Source organism: Myotis brandtii, unplaced genomic scaffold (genome assembly GCF_000412655.1).
Source record: "Myotis brandtii unplaced genomic scaffold, ASM41265v1 scaffold55, whole genome shotgun sequence".
NCBI classification, from domain to species: domain Eukaryota; kingdom Metazoa; phylum Chordata; class Mammalia; order Chiroptera; family Vespertilionidae; genus Myotis; species Myotis brandtii.
Genome location: NW_005370042.1, coordinates 330938 through 338471, shown reverse-complemented (window position 1 = coordinate 338471; position 7534 = coordinate 330938). Strand labels below are relative to the sequence as shown.

The following is a 7534-nucleotide window of genomic DNA, read 5'->3' as shown; positions in this document are numbered from 1 at the left end:
TGTTTATACTTTAATGCAGAAGAATGAGCTGCCACCATCCTTCAAAAGGGTCTGTTAAGATAATCTCTAATAAATATATTGTATTGAAGGAAAGATGATGGTTTCTCTGAAACAAATTAGATCTATTAAACTATGAAACATTAGAGTTTTTTGAAGCAGAAAACATACTATGAACAATGAAGAGAAAAATGTAGGAAGGGTAAGTGAATCTAAATATATTTATAATTCAATACAAATGTCACCATAGTCTCTGCCAAAGACTTTAAGAAACAAATTCATGGAACTGTGTAATACTGTTTGATCATTGGTAGGGACAAGGTTGAAATGCAGGGATGAAGATAAAAATGAATGAATAATTTATTTCACTTACTAAAGAAGAATAAGTTAACTGGTAAGGGTGCATGTGAGCAAGTCATTCAGGCTATAAAATAAAGTCTGTAATTTATCATATCACTTCAGCTATATACTAATATACATATGTATATATGTATATCCTATCTAATAAAGATGGAATATGCAAATTGACCATCATTTTACACAAAGATGGCAGCACCCACAGCCAATAAGGAGGGAATATGCAAATTGATATAAGGAGGGAATATGCAAATTGATGCAACAAAGATGGTGGCAGCTGGCTGGAGCAAAGGCGGGAGGCAGCTCCAGGCCCTGAGCAAAGGCCTAGGTCCCAGGTGCCAGAGGGAAGCCAGTGCCGGCAGCCAGGGGAAGGAAGGCCTATTCTTGCACGAATCTTTGTGCATTGTGCATATATACACAACACATACACACACAACACACACACACAAACACACTCATACACACACACTCAAACACACACACACAACACACACATATATATATATATATACTAGAGGCCCGGTACACAAAAATTTGTGCACTCGGGGGGTCCCTCAGCCCGGCCTGCATCATCTCACAGTCCAAGAGCCCTTGTGCTTGCTGCTTGCTCTTTAGCTCCTTAGCACTGCCACAGAGCCTCTCCCGCCACCACCACTGCGTTTGCCAGCCGTGAGCCCGACTTATGGCTGAGGGGCGCTCCTGCTGTGGAAGCGCACTGACCACCAGGGGCCAGCTCCTGCATTGAACATCTGCCCCCTGGTGGTCAGTGCACATCATAGCAACTGGTCAAATGGTGGGACACTTAGAATATTAGGCTTTTATTATACAGTAAGTCCTCGGGTTACATCAGAGATCCATTCCTACAGTGCGACGGAAAGCGATTTTCGCAGTAAGTTGGAATCCACCTACATAAGCACCTACGTCACTCACATGGAGCATATGCACAGCAGTAATAAAGTGAAACAGTAAAAAAAATAAAAGAAAAGAAAGATAACATTTCCTGACCTTTACTTGTGGTAAATAAATAATACAAAAACATAAAGCACATATCATACGTTGATGAAATGACGGACTTTTTTTTTTTTTTATAAATAAATGGGAGATGGCGATGTAACCACAAAATGACATATATCAAGTCTGATGTAACCCGAGGACTGCCTGTATAGGATATTTTTTTTAAATAAAAACATGAAGGAACTTCTTCAATATTAATGTTGAAATGGTGACAGCGCCTCACGGTGTCATCTATTAATGTTGCACTCAATTCCATGTAGAGACAGAGACCCTGACAAAATCTTCATCACAACCAATAGCTAAGGCTTATAGACAACCTAAAATAAGCACTAGAGTGAAACTGTTCAGTTAATACTAAAATATAGGAAGCTTGACTAACAAAGCCTTACCCTAGCTTCAACCTAAGGACTATTTTGAAAATATGTAAGGAAGATAAAAACTTTTGAACACTTAATAACATTCATCTTAATATACAAGGAAAACCTGAATACCTAAGAAAATATAACCATAACAAAACAGCAGATAGAATATCAAGATATTTTCCTGTACTTGATAGGAAAAAAAACAAAGCTAATATGTCAATCAAGTGAATATGATTATTAAATATAATTTGATCTATGATTATTATAATTATTTTATTACAACTTTAATTATGAAATGCAATAAAATATTTAACAACCAATATATTATTTCATAATAAGGACATTTTCCCTTGAATTTCTTAGAGAGAAGAGTATATAGGTCCTCAAGTTTCACCAGACTATAATTATAGATAAGAAATTCTTAAACAAAAATAATCAAAGACATTTACCTAAAATGAGTACTAAATAAACTATCATTTCAGGACATAAAAGCAGCCTTCCCAGCTTGGATTATTAATGGCTGTATGCCATGTCTAACCAAAGAATTTGTGATGTCTTAAAGAATTTATCTGTGCTCAGAGCATTTGAAACAGTAGACTAGAAAATCTCTAGACCAGACAGATGCTATTATTTTGATGTGGATAAATGACACTGATTCCATCCAGCACCATCATCAGTCCCCCTATGACTTGTGGTAATGTAAGCCTGACAATTAAAAGCAAGCCCAGGAAAGACGATGAAATGAGGGAGATCCCAAACTGCAATATTTGCCCAAATTGACTGCATTACAATTCAGTCACAAAAAGAAGTCTTGAGACTGAAATAAAATTCAATTATAACTTAAAGTAAGTAATGAATCTTACCCCAAGGAAGAAATTCATACTTAAAGTATAGACAGCAGAAAATGACCAACAGAAATAACTAAACATATAGGATGCCATGTTTACAAGACATAATTAAAGACAAATAGAAAAACTTCAATGTTTTTACTATTTGACAAGTAATAATAAAAAATAGGTACTGAATAGAACAATTTAGATAATATTCTTAAATGGTAATTCTAAGAAATACAGAAATATAGAAAGTTAATGAAATTGAATTCAGAAGTTTATTTAGATGGTAGGCAGGAAAATACTATAATCATTGTAATATATATGTTATAATTTTTTAAAACTATTAATTCAAAATCTTACAGAGCTAATCAAGAAAAGAGATAAAATAAATGTAAATGATGAGATGAGAATGAAGAATTCAATAAATCAATGAAATAAAGGCAACTTAAAGGGAGAGAAAATGTGTAAGTCTAGCTAACATGGCAACTTGGATTATTGCTCACCACTCCTCACTTCCTCCTGATGATAAAATCACAAATCCAGTCCATTTGCCATATTGGTCAGCAGTGCTTACCGCTCTGGGATTTGGGGTATATCTCTCCATCCCAGTGATATTGAGCTTAGGCAAATCACTAGGTTTGGTCAATGGAGTGTCATTACCTGAATATTATAAACAGAGGCAATAGATATTCTTTTTGAAAAAAGATATCTTATTATTTTTTTTAATCTTCATCCAAGAATATTTTCCCATTGATTTTAGAGAAATGGAAGAGAGAGGGAAAGACAGAGAGGAACATAGATGTGAGATAAACACATGGATTGGTTACCTCCTGCATGCGCCCTGACCAAGGCCGGGCCAGGGAGGAGCCTGCAACTGAGAATCGAACCTGGGACCCTTAGGTCCACAGGCCAATGCTCTATCCACTGAGCAAAACCGGCTAAGGTGCAATATATGTACTTGCATGACATGGCTGGGACTCTTACACTTCTGCCTCTCACCCGTAAAATAGACCTCAAGTTGTCACTGGTTTAAAAAAAATGGCTTTCTGCAAACATGCTTCTGGTGGTGGCAGCAGGCGCACCCTCGACATGCAGACGATGTGGACGAGTTCTTGGACTTGTATGTGCTGCGAAATGCTCCGCCAGCAAACGCATCATCGGCTCCAAGGACCAGGCATCCACCCAGATGAACGTGGCCGAGGCTGACAAGGTGACAGCAGGCTCAATGGCCAGTTTAAAACCTATGCTATCTGCGGGGCTATCCACAGGATGGGTGAGTCAGATGACTCCATTCTCTGACTGGCCAAGGCCAATGGCATTGTCTCAAAGAACTTCTGACTAAAGAGCATCACAGATTGAAACTTGTCATAAATAAATAGTGGAAACATAAAAACAAAACAAAAAACAAAACAAAAACAAAAACAAGAGAGGTTTTGTAAAGCAGGACCCAACACTTAGCTGAAGCCCAGCCTAACTAATGCCCCAGTAGCTTAGCGAGCTAAGGCCCACCCTCAGGAAAGACCCACAACAGACAAACGCGTGCTTTTACTAATACCCACTAAGTGTGAAGCTAGTCTGTGAACAACATTTTTAAAGATTTAAGATACCTAATAATTAAGAAAATGTGCATTGGATAACTTATTGTTCAAGATTTTTAAAGTTGCAAATCGTGATTTATGGGGCAGAGCTCTTGGAAGATCTCATGCGTAACCAGGAGAGCTAAGATCACAGCAACATGTTCTTGTTCTTATGAGTGGGCTTTTAATCTCAAGTTCTATTTGATCTTTAATTTGCCATTAACTTTTTTTCTAATAATAATAAAAGCAAAATAATAATTTTAAATATAATTATTATATATCTATCTATACTTACATATCTTTATTAATAAAAGGGTAATATGCTAATTAGACCAGATAGACTGGATGTCTTCTGGATGTCCTTCTGGACAAAGCTGCAGTGTCTGTGAGGGCTGAGGAGGGCTGGCAGTGGAAGCAGCAGCGGGATGATGGGGGTGGTGCCTTCCTCCTGCAGAGGGAGGCCAGACTGTGGCTTAGGCATGGGAGCCGGCCTAAGCCATCAGTAGGACATCCCCTGAGGGCTCCTGGACTGTGAGAGGGGACAGGCCAGGCTGAGGGACACCCCCCCAGTGCACGAATTTTTGTGCACCTGGCCTCTAGTATGGATATATATAAAGGAGAATGGATTTTAAATGAATCATCATAACATAGTCTCTACAATGCTGACCAATTATCTTTAACCTATCTTATATTTTCTGCTTGTTTTTTGTATTTAATAGAAAACTTAGGATATAATGATATTTGTCCTTAAGTAGTTTTACATTATTTTACAAAAGAATATAATTTGTCTTATAAAACATTAATTTTGAATGTTAGCTAACATCCATTTTTATTAAAAGGTATGGTTAACCTCAAAATGGATTTTTGATAAATTGTTTATTCCAGAAAATCTTTAGTTTTAACAAAATTCACTCAAAAAGCAAATGAATGATATATCTAGACATTTTAAGAGGCAAATCCTTGTAAAATTAATTGAACATCATTACCATAGTATTCACACATTTTCAGACTGCAGAAAGGATGTAACACTTTTGGTGCTAGCCATATCTGAGTGTTAAAGTCTGACAACATGCCTCATTTTCCAAATATACCTAAGTAAACCTGCAGATAATTTCAATTATGGAGATTCTTGAAAAGTGACCAGAAGATATGAAGACTCTATACTTCATGAGGGAACATAGACTATCACCTGTAAATGTTTATTCTAAGAAGCTAATTATAAATCAATATGAGGGAATCCATTAGGATATATCATAAGTGAAAAAATAAAATTAAGAAACTACTATAGGCTTTTATTAGGATATTCATTTAGTTTATGGTAAAAGATGTTCCCCCATTGGTCAAAAAAATGTTTTTCTCTGTCATGTGACACTCAAGATGCAGGCATCTCATCTCAGGGCTTCAGTGGTAGCTCTGATCCACAGGGCTTCAGAGCTGTGTCATTCTCAGATGGGACTCTGGGTCAAGAGGGGGATTTCATACCCCTAGAGGGAGGATGGGGAAGGAGGCAGCATGCCCATCTCAGGAAGGGAGACTGCTGGACGCTGTGCCTATCTCTCAACTCCTATGTCAATGACTACATTGGATCACATGGTCACACCCACTTTTCTTCTGAAAAGCTATGTCAAGGAATTAAAGATTTTATTACTGTGATGGAAAACTGACCTTAGAGACAAATGCAATCTCTGAAAAACTCTTTTGTAAATTCAATAGTTATTTCTCATAAAACATCGTCAATATCGAGAATGGAGGGTGCTTTTTCCATAAAAAGTAATAAATATAATACATATAATGAAGCATATAAAAGACTCTTCTTATAGGAGACTTGTCCTATCATATATCTAGTTTTAATCTAAAAACTAAAGTAACTAAGACAGTGATATTGGCATATACACAGACAAGAAAATCAATAAAAAACAAAAGAAAGGAGTAAAAAAGACATGTGAAAACAGTGGCATAAGAGACATACAAGAAAAGGAGAAACTAAGTAGATAATAGGAAAGTTTATTTTCCATACAGAAAAGAAAAGCAAGAAAATTGATCTCTGTCCCCCATATGCACAGAATTCAAGCCCAGATTAAAGATTTAATAATGCAATGGGAAAATTTCATTACTTAGTAGAAAAATATCTTTCAGACTTTTGTATATCATTTCTTAAACTAATGTGCAGGAACAATGATAGTAACAACAATAAAATAAGGGTTTTAATAAATGACCCACTGCTAAATTTAACTACATTAAAATTAGGATCTTATGTTGAAAAATAATAAACTACACCTGAGAGGAAATACTTGTGATGAATAACTGACAAAAGGTTGGTGTGTCAAGAAAAGTTTAAAACACGGTAGAAGATGGGTAAGACATGAAAATCTTGGGTTGATGTTCAGCCAGTATACAAAAATACAGGATGACATTCATCTTACAGGCTTGTATTCATATTTTTTATCTGGTCACCCTGGTATCTGTTTACATTGGTCATTGCCTTTTCTGTACCAATTGCTAAATGTTTAGGCTGCCACTCCATAAATAGCCATTTCATATAATAGGAAATAAATATGGCCAATAAACATATGAGAAAATGAGTAAGGAGGGAAACCTAAATCATGGTTTTCATGAGGCCATTTCAATCAGTGAACTACAAAAATATGAACTTTGACAATACCAATGGTGAGGAGAAAACAAGTCGATGGGTTCTTTTATAGGCAGCTCATGTGAGTTCAGATCCCTTGAATGACTTTGGGAAACCATTTGGAATTTTCTTTAAAAGTTGAATCCCACTGTATTCCACAGGCCCTACCCAACTCCTAGGAACATCTCTAAGAGAACTGCAGTCTTCCCTTTCTTTAATGTTCTCTGACCTTAGGGAATGTTTTTCTCCATCTTGTCTATGAAAATACTTGTCTCTTCAAGTCTACGAATCCCTTTAAGCCATACCAGAAATGTAGGTCATGTAAAAAATCTGCTGCATTTAGTCCTGTTGTTACAAAGGGAATATAGACATATAGCCAGTGTAAGAACAATAGAGTGATAAATAAGCAAAATAAAGACAAACTCACTGACAGAGAGCAGGCAGACAGTGCTGGCAGGGGTCTGGATGAGGCGGGTGGAGGGACTGGGCAAATAAGAAAAAAAGAGAGAGAACTCATGGGCATGGACAACAGTGTGGTGATTGCAGGGGGAGGGTGTGAGTAGAGGTGGAAAAGGGCACAGAGGGGATAATGATGATAGAAAAAATGAAATAAAATAAGTTAAGAAATAAACATATTAAAGTATTTTCACAACTTTAAAAATTAGGAATAAGAATGGGGCAAGAGAAGTCATATATCTAGCAAATAAAAAGGAATAAATCCATTTCAGCCAATTTAAAAATAAATAAATAAATAAATAAATAAAT

The 7534-nt window shown here is 36.3% G+C and overlaps 1 pseudogene; it reads left to right on the top strand.

Moving 5' to 3' along the window:
- The first annotated feature begins 3042 nt into the window (after nt 1–3042).
- On the top strand, nt 3043–3950 carry LOC102247982 (annotated as a pseudogene).
- The last annotated feature ends 3584 nt before the right edge of the window (nt 3951–7534 follow it).